General features: G+C 46.9%; 1 protein-coding gene and 1 pseudogene across 2 annotated transcripts in view; one reads left to right on the top strand and one right to left on the bottom strand.

Moving 5' to 3' along the window:
* The window catches only part of G3bp1 (G3BP stress granule assembly factor 1), a 32223-nt gene extending 22202 nt beyond the window's left edge, over nt 1–10021 (bottom strand). Inside the window, exon 1 of one of the 2 annotated variants that reach the window (XM_028880044.2) lies at nt 9916–10021. The gene's annotated coding sequence lies outside the window, so the exon portion shown is untranslated. Of the gene's footprint in view, nt 1–9402; nt 9499–9915 lie in introns of those variants that run through there. The other variant, XM_028880045.2, reaches the window with a different exon arrangement.
* On the top strand, nt 157–1551 carry LOC114700431 (annotated as a pseudogene).
* Nucleotides 10022–13321: the final 3300 nt, after the last annotated feature.

Genomic DNA, 13321 nt, shown 5'->3' with positions numbered 1-13321 from the left:
CTGTGTGAGCCAATGCACGTGCATGTGTGAATAAAACCTCCTGAACCACTAAGCCATTTCCCCAGCCCTCAAGTTCCTTAATTTTTATTAAGCAATCTGCAGAGCACCTAGTCCTTCAATAAACTCAATCACTGGAATTAAGGCCCGCTTCAAAAGATGAACAGTGAGAGGCTTGACACACAGTCTCAGAACCTGAGACTAGGTAAGACATGGACCTGGAGGAAAACCAACCACTACAGTTAACACAGCAATAAAATGACTTCCAATGACAGACATTCTGCTGTACTCGTAGATCAGTGCCTTGCTCAGCCATCATGAGAGAAGCTTCCTTCTGCAGCAGATGGGAACAAATACAGAGACCCACAGCCAGACAATATGCAGAGAGTGAGAGACCTTGGAACATTCAGTCCTAAATGGCATGTCTCTATCAAATCCCTCTCCTCAGGGCTCAGGGAACCCTGCAGAAGAAGACAGAAAGATTCTAAGAGCAGGTGGAGACAGGAGACACCAAGGAACAAGGCCTTCCAGACACAACAAAGCTGACCCATATATGACCCCCAGACTGTGGCAGCATGCACAGAGCCAGATGGGGGTCTGTCTTGAGAAGGAAGAGGACACAAAGCTCCAATCCCTCAGAAGCTACCTCTAACTGATAATCCTCACAAAAGAAAAATTAATTTTCTTTAGTAAATCTCATATAATCACACTTATAAGGACAGACCCTATGCCCAGCAGTAGATGGCCAACACAACTCAATGGTTTTTCTGGACATTTTTGGTCTCACAATGCTTTATCTGGGTTTTTTTTTTTTTTTTTTTTTTTTTTAGCCTTACAGATCTTCTGCTTATATATTATGGTTTCGGATTGTGTTTCTATGGGTTTTCTCTGTGTGAATGTGTATATCTCAGCATGTGTTTCTTGTGCTTTTTTTGGGGGGGGGTTCTTTTTTTTCCAGTTTGATTTGTCCTATTCTGGTTTGTTTTATCTTATTTATTATTATTATTATTATTGATGCCTGTTTGTATTCTAATGAAAGAGAAAGAAAAGGTGTAGATTCGGGTGGGTGGAAAGTGGAGAGGATCAGGGAGGAACTGGGGAAGAGAAACCATAATCAGAATATACTGTATGAGGCGCCGGCGCATCAAGCAGCCGCCGGGATAGACGTGTTTCTCATGATCCAGTGCCACAAGACCATCTTCACGGACACCAAGGAGTCGAGTACCATGTTGAATTATCGCGCATAGTCGAAGGCATCCTCAAGCCACCGCCGCTGCCACCGGATGAGCAGTAGCTGTACAAGGATGACCAGCTCCTTGATGACGGAAAAACTCTGGGCGCGTGTGGCTTCACTAGCCAGAGAGCATGGCCACAAGCCCCAGCAATCGTAGGCCTGGCCTTCCGAGCAGATGATGCCTTTGAAGCCCTGCACATAGAGCCCTTCTCCAGCCCTCCAGAGCTTCCAGATGTGATGAAGCCACAGGATTCCGGAGGCAGTGCCAATGAACAAGCTGTGCAGTGAGGGCCCCAGGCCCATCCCCCCAGAGACCCATTCCCTCAAAATAAAGAAGATTTGGCTGTCCAAAAATAATAATAATAATATATTGTATGAAAAAAAAATCTATTTAAACAAAAGAAACTCAATCACAAAACACACAGGGCTGCAGGAGTGGGAGTCGGAGGTAAAGTGTTTACCTGGCATAGACTTGGAGTCAGTCTCAGAACCACACAAGAAAAGGCAGTAACACCACACACGAATCAGTGATTCCTTGTTTAGCACCTATTTCCTACTGGCGGGACTGACAGGCTTACAAGCTTCACATAGACTTCTAAAATGTCTCACTTGACCTCAGGTTGCCTGATCTCATGACCTCTTTGCTGAAAGGGACAGTGCCACTTAAGGCTCCTCCCCTAAGCCCAGACAACCACCAGTGTCCACTCTACTTGCTGACACATGGGGAGTAGGAATGACGAAGGCCAGACACCCCCCATTCAAAGTTTCAACAGCTCTGCTTACTCTTTCCAACAAAATCAAAAATAGCATGTCAACAACTCACTTTAAGTGACAGTTTTTTTAATATTTATTTATTTATTTATTTATTTATTTATCTTGTATACAGTATGTATGACTGTAGGCCAGAAGAGGGCGCCAGATCTCATTACAGATGGTTGTGAGCCACCATGTGGTTGCTGGGAATTGAACTCAGGACCTCTGGAAGAGCAGCCAGTGCTCCTAACGGCTGAGCCATCTCTGCAGCCCCTTAAGTGACAGTTTTAAGGGGCTTTTTTAAGCAACATGACATAATAAATTACTATCCAGAATGAACAGTAGTGAGGAGCATGCTTGGCATGAGCAAAGCCCTGGGTTCAGTCCCCAGCACCAAAGACAAGAAAATCACAAAAGAACAACAACCCAGCTTGGGGATAGAGCACTTGCCTAAAAAGGCAGGACTGAACAATTCCAGAAGAGCACGGTGGCACATAATTAAAGCAGAACTGGCAATTCCTAGGAAGTACCTGATGCACAAACAAAACATTGAAGATGTATCACTTCTCAGGCAAGATCCCCAAGCATGCCACCTCAGTCAGTAACAAAACAGCAGGAGCAGGTGCTGGCCTGCTAAGATGGGGCCTCAAAAGAATAACCTACAATTCTTTCTTGGGCTTATATTCAAAGAACTCGCCGGGCGGGGATGGCGCACACCTTTAATCCCAGCACTCGGGAGGCAGAGGCAGGCGGATCTTTGTGAGTTCAAGGCCAGCCTGGTCTACAGATCGAGATCCAGGAAAGGCGCAAAGCTACAGAGAAACCCTGTCTCGAAAAAACAAACAAACAAACAAAAAAACTCACATAAGACAAAAACAGACATGGAAAAGAAGTCTTATCTTTGTGTGTGTGTGTGTGTGTGTGTGTGTGTGTGTGTGTGTGTGTGTGTGTGTGTGAACCTGGTCTGGAACTCAGAGATCTACCTGCCTATCTCCTGACAGGATTAAAGGTGTACACCATCATGGCAGCTTTATCATTTTTTATATTTATTTAGTGTGCATACATATATACACCCACAAGCACCCACATACATGGGGGTCAGAAGATAACTTACTAGAATCTGCTCATTTTTTTTTTGGGGGGGGGGGGTCCTTTTCAGACAAGATTTCTCTGTGTAGCTGTGCCTGTCCTGGAACTCCCTCTGTAGACCTGGCTGGCTTTGAAGTTAAGAGAGAACCTCTGCCTCCCAAGTACTGGATTAAAGACATAAGGACACCACTGCCCAGAAGGAATTCTTTTACAAGCAATGCCAAGTATTAACTATCCTCTGAATAGTGTCAAAGTGTCATTTTGACTATTTTACAAATGTATCAAAAACACTAAGAAAAATAAGAATATAAGAATGTTATCAATTGTGTTTGAAGATTATATACATTGTATTTCAATGTTTGAAACCAGGCTCTGGGAACTGAAACAATGTCTTCCCAGGACCAGAGTAACTTTGTTACAGAAGTCAATCTCCTTATTTAAGAAGCAAGCAAACTGCCAGGAGGTGGCGCAGTTATTTAATCTTAGCCCTCGGGAGGCAGAGGCAAGCAGATCTACAGAATGAGTTCCAGGATAGCCAGGACTGTTATTCAGAAAAACCTTGTCTCAGGCTGGAGAGATGGCTCAGAGGTTAAGAGCACTGGTTGTTATTCCAGAGGTTCTGAGTTTAATTCCCAGCAACCACACGGTGGCTCACAACTATCTATAATGAAATCTGGTGCCCGCTCCTGGTGTGCAAACACTATATACATAGTAAATAAATGAATCTTTCTGAAATGGATTAAAGAAAGACCTTGTCTCAAAAATACAAAAAAAAAAAAAAGCAAGTGATCTGTCTCCTAAATTCTTTATGCTCCCTACTTGCCACAATCCCTGGTGAAAGGCTAATTTTAAGCTGAACAGGCAAAATACCCAGTTAATTATGCAAGGAAGAAAATACTTTTAAATTGAGTAACAAACAGAGAAGCAGCCAGGTTTCAGGGTATATGTGTTTAAGCCCAACTTCTTAGAAGACCATGAGTTCAAAGTCTGCCTAGGCTCCAGAGTTCAAGACCACGCAGGGAAAATAAGCAACTGAAGTGAAAAGTAAAGAGGACTGGGAACATAGCGAAGTCACAGTGCTGGCCTGGCACACCCAAGACCCCGGGTTTATTGCCCACACCACAAAAAGAGAAGGGGGGGGCAGAGTGATTATACCAACAAAACATTAACATACAAATAATTACAAATTGAATAGGATAGCCAGGCAGTGGTGTCTCACATCTTTAATCCCAGTTTGGGAGGCAGAGGCAGGCAGCTATCTGTTCTGTGAGTTCAAGGCTAGCCTTAGTTACAGAGAAAACCCTGTCTTGGAGGCCAGTATGGTCTACAAAGTGATTCCAGGACATCCATGAGTGGTTACACAGGTATTCTAATTGTACTGAAATGTGATTTTGATTGTATGTTAATAAAGTTGCCCGGGAGTCAGAGCTATTAGAGCCATAGACAGAGTGTGGCGGTGGTGGCGCATGCCTTTAACCCCATAGATCTCTGTGTGTTCAGGGATACAGCCAGCATTGGAGACATATGCCTTAAGACCTGGGGGGCTGTACATACAGACAGTGACGAGGCAGTCACGTGTTTGGGTTTACAACCAATGAGAAGGTAGAATGACTATGAACCGACTTACACACAGGGAAATAGCTCTCTTTGGGGAAGCTGGGACCACGGCAGGAGGAAGGGTGAGATTTTAGCTCTGAGCTCTGACCTCTTGGCTTTCTCTTTTACATTGGTTCTGTGTTTCTTATTTAATAAGACAGTTGGTTACATCTACAGAACTGTTTTTAAAAAAAAAGTTCAGATAATACTGGGCACAACTCAAATAAAAATTAACAAGAGGAGCTGGGGGTGCTGCAATCTAGCATTTCAGAAGGTTGAAACAGATCAAATTCAAGACTAGCCTGGGAGACAGAGAAATCCTGCCTCAGAACAAAAATAAGCCAGCAGGCAAAATAATTAAGGAGGAAAGCTTTGGGTTTTTTGTTTGTTTGTTTGTTTGTTTTTGTTTTTTCGAGACAGGGTTTCTCTGTAGCTTTGCGCCTTTCCTGGGACTCACTTGGTAGCCCAGGCTGGCCTCGAACTCAGAGATCTACCTGGCTCTCTGCCTCCTGAGTGCTGGGATTAAAGGCGTGCGCCACCACCACCCGGCTCGCAAGGAGGAAAGCTTTAAGGAAAAGCAAGACTATTAAAAAAAAAAATGGCTTCAAAACATTCTTCATGGCTTCAAAACATTCTTCGAAACCAGAAGTCTATACACTTTAATCCTAGAACCTGGGAGACAGAGGCAGGGGGAGCAAGCATTAAGAGGCCAGTTATCTCAAAAACAAAACCCCAGCTGGTATGGTGGCATAAGCCTTTGAGAGGCAGAAGTGGGCAGCTGAAGAACAACAGCCTGGTCTACAGAGGGAGAGTTTCTCACAAAAAGCCATAAATCTTAGCAGCCTTAGTATATACGCCTACAAACTCAGATTCTCTCCCTAGAGTTAAGAGTCTGGACTTAATAAAGAGTGGAAAGGAAAACACAGCTACCTCACCCTCACCACACATCAAGGTATCGTGAGCTACAGTGCTATGGATGTCATGGAGATTGTGGTACAGACCTCTGTGGTCCTCGCCCAAAGCCATAAACTCAATTCAGTCATAAGACAGACCCAAATGAGATCCTAAGTGTCAAGGTTGTGAAGGACAAAGAACAGAAACTCACATGAGAAGAGATAAAGGAGACAAGACTAAGGGATGAGGCACCTCAGGTGGATCCTGAAACAGAGAAAGGACATTTGCAGAAGGACCCGAGGAACTGAAATAAAGCCTATGTCAACAGGGTTTCACCAGCTTCACTGGTTTTGAGAAATACACATTTGACTGCATAGAATGAGATACACAGATCTGTGTTGCAATTCTTCTCTAAATCTAAAACTATCTCAAATACTAAGTATTCCAGGAAGAAAAACTACAAGTACCAGCAAGATGGACAATGTGCTTTCCTCTCCCTCAGTAGCCCTTGCCCATTCTAAAGTTAGAGAACTATAACCCATGTGTGGCAGCCCACACCTTAAAGAGCCTGGGCAGCCTGTGCTAGACAGCAACACCCCAAAGTAAAGGGATGCAGCTCAAGGGCAGAACACTAGCTCAACATGCACAGGTCCTAGCTCTGGTTTGATTCCAAGCATCACCAAATAGAAAATCTAACTAGATCAAAAGGTACCTGACACTGAATCCCAAACAGTTCCTACTCCTTGGATCCCACAATGCACAGGTAAACACGCCAAGGTTTTTTGAAGATAAGGGGGAGGGCGTGTCTCATGTAATCCAGGCTGGCCTGAACTTCCTATGTAGCCAAGCCTGGCCCTGAGACCATTTTTCTTTTTCTTTTTGGTTTTTTTGTTTTTTTTTTTTCGAGACAGGGTTTCTCTGTGCAGCTTTGCACCTTTCTTGGAACTCACTTTAGAGACCAGGCTGGTCTTGAACTCACAGAGATCCACCTGCCTCTGCCTCCCAAGTGCTGGGATTAAAGGCGTGCACCACCACCACCGCCCAGCCCGAGACCATTTTTCAAGCACCTGAAGTACCTGGGGTTGTGGTTGAGTGAGAGTCCATATATATATATATAAGTCCCAATTTCAGTCCACCACACCAACGCAGCCACTTAGTGACCAGCCACCAGAAACGGACGCCTACAATGATGTGCCCCAATCACATGGCCCCTCACTGGCCTTTTTTTTAACCTAAAATGCAGCACATGCGAAACATCACTACAAAGCCAAGACCTCCCTCCCTAGGCTGCAGCTTTCTGCTTTATATATAATGCAAACCATGCATTACAAGTATTCCTAGCTCTTAACCCTATCACCTATCTATAGCAATTCGTGTTCCCAGAAAAAGTCAAACATTTAAAAAACAAAAACTAGCCGGGCGGCGGCGGCGGCGGCGGCGGCGGCGGCGGCGGCGGCACACACCTTTAATCCCAGCACTCGGGAGGCAGAGCCAGGTGAATCTCTGTGAGTTCGAGGCCAGCCTGGGCTACCAAGTGAGTTCCAGGAAAGGCGTAAAGCTACCTAGAGAAACCCTGTCTCAAAAAACAAAAAAAAAAACAAAAAAAAAAAAAAAAAACCAAAAACAAAAACTAAGAATAGCAATATTTCTAGCCAACAGACACTGGTCACAAACTACAGGTGGGGTGACGGCTGCCGAATCTATATTTAATTCCTGAGCTTGGGCAGAGGTCCCCCCACTACAGGGGAAGGGGGACATGGCAGATCTTTTAATTTGGGGGGGGACGACACAGGGTCTCACTGTGTAGCTCTGGCTGGCCTGTAGCTCACTATGTAGACCAGGCTTGCCTGGAACTCAAGAGATCTACCTGCCTCTGCCTCTGAGTGCTAGAATTAAAGGTGTGCATCACTAGACCCAGCTTGAGCTACCTATTTGACAATTACCCCCCTCTGTAAATCAGCAATGATATAATTGAAGTATATCTTCTATGTGAGTACTGAGAAAAAAAAAAAAAAACTAGGCAGTTTTATTACATTGACAAAAAAATCGAGAAAAAACTTGGTTTGGGTCACAAATTTCTCAGCTTTCTATTAAACATGTTAGCATTGAACTCATCCACTGGAAAAATCATATGCAGCCAGGCATTTGTGACACATACCTTCAGTCCCAGCAGAGGCAGGCAGATCTGAGGTCAGGCCTACAGATCAAAACCTTGTCTCAAAACAACAACAAGACTTAACTCCAACAACAGTAGCCTCTGGCCACCTTGGAAGGGAGCAGCCCAAGGTTTCTATCACTGCTTCAACTCCCTTCTTTCTGACAGTAAGCTAGGGAGTAGTTTGTATGTTTCCAGTTCCTGCCCTACTAACCATCTGTCTGAGGCCAAGCGCACAGCTCTTTCCAACACGTGAAGATGAAATTAAGAAAGTTTCCCTCATTTAGATAATTTCACCTTAATATATTTGACCTCAAGCAGTTAATAAAACTAGTTGGACTCAAACTTCCCAGGCTAAAGGCAGGTCACTACCTTATTTTTTTAAATGTGATGAATTACTAACATTCGCCTACCTGCCTGCAGATTAACTGGAGCAAGTTCCAAGGAAACAATGTTATATTCAGAAGCAATCCAGTAAATTCAGCTCTCTTCCTCACTGTGTTTGGTTCTTTATTGACACTTTGTATTCATTTGGAAAATAGAAACACAACATTAAACTTCTAAGGTTTTTAACTTTTAGCAAGGGTGTGTGCCTTGAGAGCTAGACCAAAAACCTTTGTTGTAGTCTTTTTTCCGGTTGGAAACATCTGCCACGACTTGGTCTACAAACTAACATGTTTTATAAGCCCTGAGTAAAGGTGACCTAAACATTCAAAAATATAGTCAGCACACAGAAAGATAGGTTGACCACAAATCTTTGAAAACATCTTTGCAAACTCTAGGAGTCCAGCCAAATAAGGGCTACAATAAATAGCTGAGCTGGTCTTGGTGGGATACACCTGAACTCCTACACTCAGGAGGATCTGAGTTCACGCCGGTCAGAGCTCCACAGTGAGAAGAAAAAGAGTTGATCATAGATGGTTTGGCAGGAGACCTAATGCTGTGCTTGCGAACAAACCCAGTCAGTGATTGGGTCCCAATTCACAATCACTGGACACTGGACACCATCCTTTCCCCAATAATTTCAGATGTGACTTATTTGTGGCTCTGGTGAATAGACCTGGGGCTTCCTGTATTCCATGCCAAGGGCTCCACCTCTGAGCTAGATCCAGGGTCCTATCCAATTTCAAACTTTAACCTCAACTCCGGTGAGAATTTAAACTCTTCGTTTCCTTGAACTATAATCTTCTCAAAGGTTTTTAATCTAAGTTTGCTCTGATTCAAAACGAAAACATTAAAAGTTAAAAGGGATCTGGAAAAGTCAAGATCTAGTGTCAGAGCCTGACTTCCTGCTGGCGGGAATTTCCCATTACCTCGCGGCGCGTTTCGAACATGCTGAGGGGCACACTCGTTCATTACATTACACTGGCTGTATTTCCTTCTCTATTTTTCCCAGAAGGTAACCTGAAGGAGCATCTATCAACTCTCCAAATATAAATCCATCTAGTTTCGAAGAAAGCCAAGTCCTCCTTTGTCATTCAAAACCTCACTTGCAACCTCGTTCTCCTGAGTCCGACACCGGCACGTACAGATGCCACCGCAGGTCTTTTCATGCTGAGGTTTGCACCCAGGTTCAAGAGCTCAGTGGTCAAGGGTGTACCGCAGCCACGCAATCTACAGTCCCTTCCCGGCTGAGGGCCTTGGTCCAAGTCACCCACCTCCGTTTCCAGGTCACTGTACCTACCTGATCGCGCCCAGGTGACCGGGAAGGGCGGGAAAGGAGGAAGCTCTCAGCATAGTGCAGGGGCACACAGTGGAATTTGAAGAGATAAAGTCTTGCGGCTGACTGTCCCTGCACCACTGAACCCTTGATCCCGGGGTCGCGCGCCTCCGCTCTGCAGACCTGGGAGGCGCGATCGCGCTCTCAGCGTGGGGATCCCCCCACCCCCCCCCATCCCCAGATCCCGAAGGCTTCCTTGGGATCCAGGCCCAGCTACATCAACCCGCAGAGCAGGCGCGCGCCGGAAGGTGTGCGTGAAGCACGCAGGCCACCCGACCGCGTGACGCCCACCGGGGGCCCCATAAGGCCGTTGGCGCGGCACACCACGCGCGGGGCCCAGGGCGCAATCAGGAGGCCGCGCCGGCCGTTGGTGGGGGTGGGGACGCGCCGCGCGGCCTCCCCGGGCGCCCCGCTCGCGGCCCCAGCTCGGCTCCCGCCCGGCCCACATCGGCCCCGCCCCACCCGCGGCCCACGTACCTGCGCGGCTGAGCGGGAGGACCGGGCTGCAGCGCGGGAGTAGGTGGCGGCGTCCCTCGCGCGATGCCGCGGCACGCGTGCCCGCCGCCAGCTATATAGCCGCGCTCAGCCCAACCTGCTGCTCCCGGCCGCTCGCAGGAACCAATGGCCGCCCCGCCACCGCGCCCCTTGGTTGCGATTGGACAGTGCCTTCGTCCAGGGGCCGGGCTCCTGAGTGGCTGCCGCATCTGCCTATGACTACGGGATCCAGAGCCCAGATGGACACAAAGCCTCACCAATACTTGAGTGAGCTGTGAAAACGGGGGCGGGATGCCCTGTGAGCGACACCCAGACAGGCCAATACTTGTACAGTCCCGCTCTCATTGGCTTACATAGCTTCCTCTGGGCGGAAACCCGCGGTTCAGGCAGGAGCGGTTGATCCACAAGGTGGGGCCCGTGTACTTTGGGGAAGTAAACCCCATGCAACTAGGAGGTGGGTGCGGGGGAGCAAAGAAGCCACCAGCCAATCGCCACGCCAGCTGAAGCTAATTGACAGGGAGGGCTGGACCTCTCCAAAGACAGCCCCAGGGCCGCCGTGCCCTCCGGGGTGGTTAAGAGGATGTACTAGCTGCGCCTTCCGTTCCCTTTCTTTTCTCTTCCTTTTAGGTCAAGTCCTGTCCCCGAGGACTCCCTCTCCTGCGTCCCCTGGCGACTTTGGTACCCGGGATCCAAGTGACAAAGTTTCTTGGTTTTTGTTTTGTTTTTCCTCTTCACATCAAAACTTTTTTGTTTTCCTACATGGGTTTCGGAAAAGCCCTCACTGATGACCCTTAGCATTAGTCAGCACGAACGCAGTGGCTACAGAGGACAGCGAAATTGACTCAGGCAGGATACTCCAAAGCATCCCGTGCAGCAGCCTCGCTGGGGACGCGCGTGTCCCCCATGGCTTTCCAGCAGGTGGTGCACGAGTGGCCCGTGGACGTTTTCAGGTTTTTCCTTCCCCTTGATTGCAGGGACAAGATCCCCACTCGGATCACCCTTAGGCCTGCGTGCGCCATGGGGGTGCGTCACCGCCAGCCATTGTCACATGCTTTTCTAATTGAAATGGGAACTTCTCCAACTCTTAGGCAGACACGCCTTAAGTTCCTCTACAAACGCTGCAGGGACCAAGTAGCACTTCCTGCTGTCCGCAAATCGGGGTTCTGTGAGCCCTCTGTTTGGCCACTAGGAGCTCTTTAATAGAGCTGCGGTCCGAATTCTAGGTACAGACAGGACCCTGATCTGTGTTCCCTGGGATCCCTGGAGGTGGAGGCAAGGGGAGAATTTTAGGTCACTGTGGGCTACATACAAGCTAATCTTGCATTCGTTTTGTTTTTTTGTTTTTTAATGCTTTTTGAGACAGGGTCTCCCCTTGTAGCCAATGCTGACCTGGATTTACCAAGTAGACCTCGAACTCGGCGATCCTCCTGCCCTAACCTCCTTAATACCGAGAATACAGGCGTTCAAGTGTTACAGCGAATTTCCGAAAAGGGAACACGTGGACAGTCCTCTAGTGCAAAGGAAAGACTCAGAGCCAGCCCAGCCCAGGATACGGAACCTGGAACTCTGGAGGCCAGAAGCCAAGTGAAAAGTTGCTAGTGCCCCCTGGGGCCCGGCAGCCCGGCATCTTCCGCCGTGATGCAGCGGAGGCTTCAGGTGCCTGTCTACAGGCAGCCCGGGCTGAGCCTCCAGTGGGAACCGGCTTCTAGAACCGCAAGCACCAAGCCCTGAAGCGGCACGGACGTTTCTGCATGGAGAACTCTCTAGGATACTTACTTAGTCCAGCCGAGGAATCAGAGAACTTTGACAGATTTTCACAAGGATATTATTATTATTATTATTATTATTATTATTATTATTATTATTATTGCAATTCTCGCTCTCCTGGATGCTTTGCCTTCCTTTCATCCTTTATATCTTTCTTTTTACTTTTTTAACAAAGTCTCACTTCGTAGCCCTTGCTGGCCTGGAACCCACAAAGATCCTCCTGATTCTGCCTCTGCAGGGATTAAAACAGTACACCACCACAGCCAGCTTTAAAAATAAAAAATAGCCAGGCGGTGGTGGCGCACGCCTTTAATCCCAGCACTCGGGAAGCAGAGCCAGGTGTATCTCTGAGTTCGAGGCCAGCCTGGACTACCAAGTGAGTTCCAGGAAAGGCACAAAGCTACACAGAGAAACCCTGTCTCGAAAAACCAAAAAAATGAAAAATAAAAAATAAGTTTAAAAAAAAGTTGAAAAGATGTATTCCTAAAGGGAGAATAAAGATACATATCTTTCTATTGTTTGAGAGTTGTATGTGAGGTGTTTTGATCAAGGCCACCCTATTCCCTCTCCTCCAATCCCAAGGGGGTTTTTGTTTGTTTGATTTGATTTTCGATTTTTTTTTTCGTTGATGTTGTTTTTCCTACAAGGTCCACTTATTACTTCCTGTATGTGCATGGGTGTAGGGCCATCTGGAGCAATCGTAGCCTCTCAGGTGGGACCTGAAGAAAACCGACTCCCCCTCTCCCGTGGCCACCAGCTGCCAATAGCTCTGCAGCTAAGGGCGGGACTTGTGGAACTTGGACTTGAACTTTCCCAGGTCTTGTTCACGCCGTCCCTATCGGGGGTTCATAGGTGCAGATGCCCTGATGCAGTCCTGAGTCCTCTACTCTCTGCCTCTTACATTCTTATATTTTTGGTTGTGAGCCTAGCCTTTAACAGCGGAGCTATCCCTCCAGCCCAGCCTCTTACATTCTTTTTGCCCCCTCTTCTGCAAAGAATCCTGAGCCTTGAAGGTGCACAGGCAATATAGACATCCCACTCAGGGCTGAGAACTCGAGCCTCTCATTCTAGTGTGCTGACCAAATCATGAAGCTCTGTGTTAATTGACATCTACTGCAAGAAGAAACTTCTCAGCAAGAGTTACAAGATTCACTAGTCTGAGGGTGGCACACAGGGCCTGAGGTCCTCTATGTAATCAAGGGCTTACTACAGCAATCTCTAAGGCAGCCCTGTTTGTAATAGAGATAGAAGATAAAGGTGGGGCCTGGAATTCCATCTCTCCCAGAGGCTGAGGCAGGAATACCATCTCAAGTTCAAGGCCAACCTGGACTTGGTAGGGAGAATACCTCAAAAAAAAGAAAAAAAGAAAGAAACAAAGAAACAAAGAAAGAAAAGAAAGAAAGGAAGGGGAAAAAAGAAAATAACCCTACCCAAACATCTGGCTACATAAAGAGACATAACACTGTAACAGACACAATAATACAACCTCCACTTCCAAAGGATAGTCACCAAAACACCCAGAAGATCAGAAGATGAGGGCCAGTCTACAGGTACTATTATAGAGGTGCTTAAGAGAAAGCAAGTAGAGGAGGAAGAATGGGAACATTATACTGGGCACAAG

Source organism: Peromyscus leucopus, chromosome 8b, assembly GCF_004664715.2.
Source record: "Peromyscus leucopus breed LL Stock chromosome 8b, UCI_PerLeu_2.1, whole genome shotgun sequence".
Classification (NCBI taxonomy): Eukaryota; Metazoa; Chordata; class Mammalia; order Rodentia; family Cricetidae; genus Peromyscus; species Peromyscus leucopus.
The sequence above is the reverse complement of the archived record's forward strand: the minus strand, read 5'-3'. Positions and strand labels throughout refer to the sequence as shown.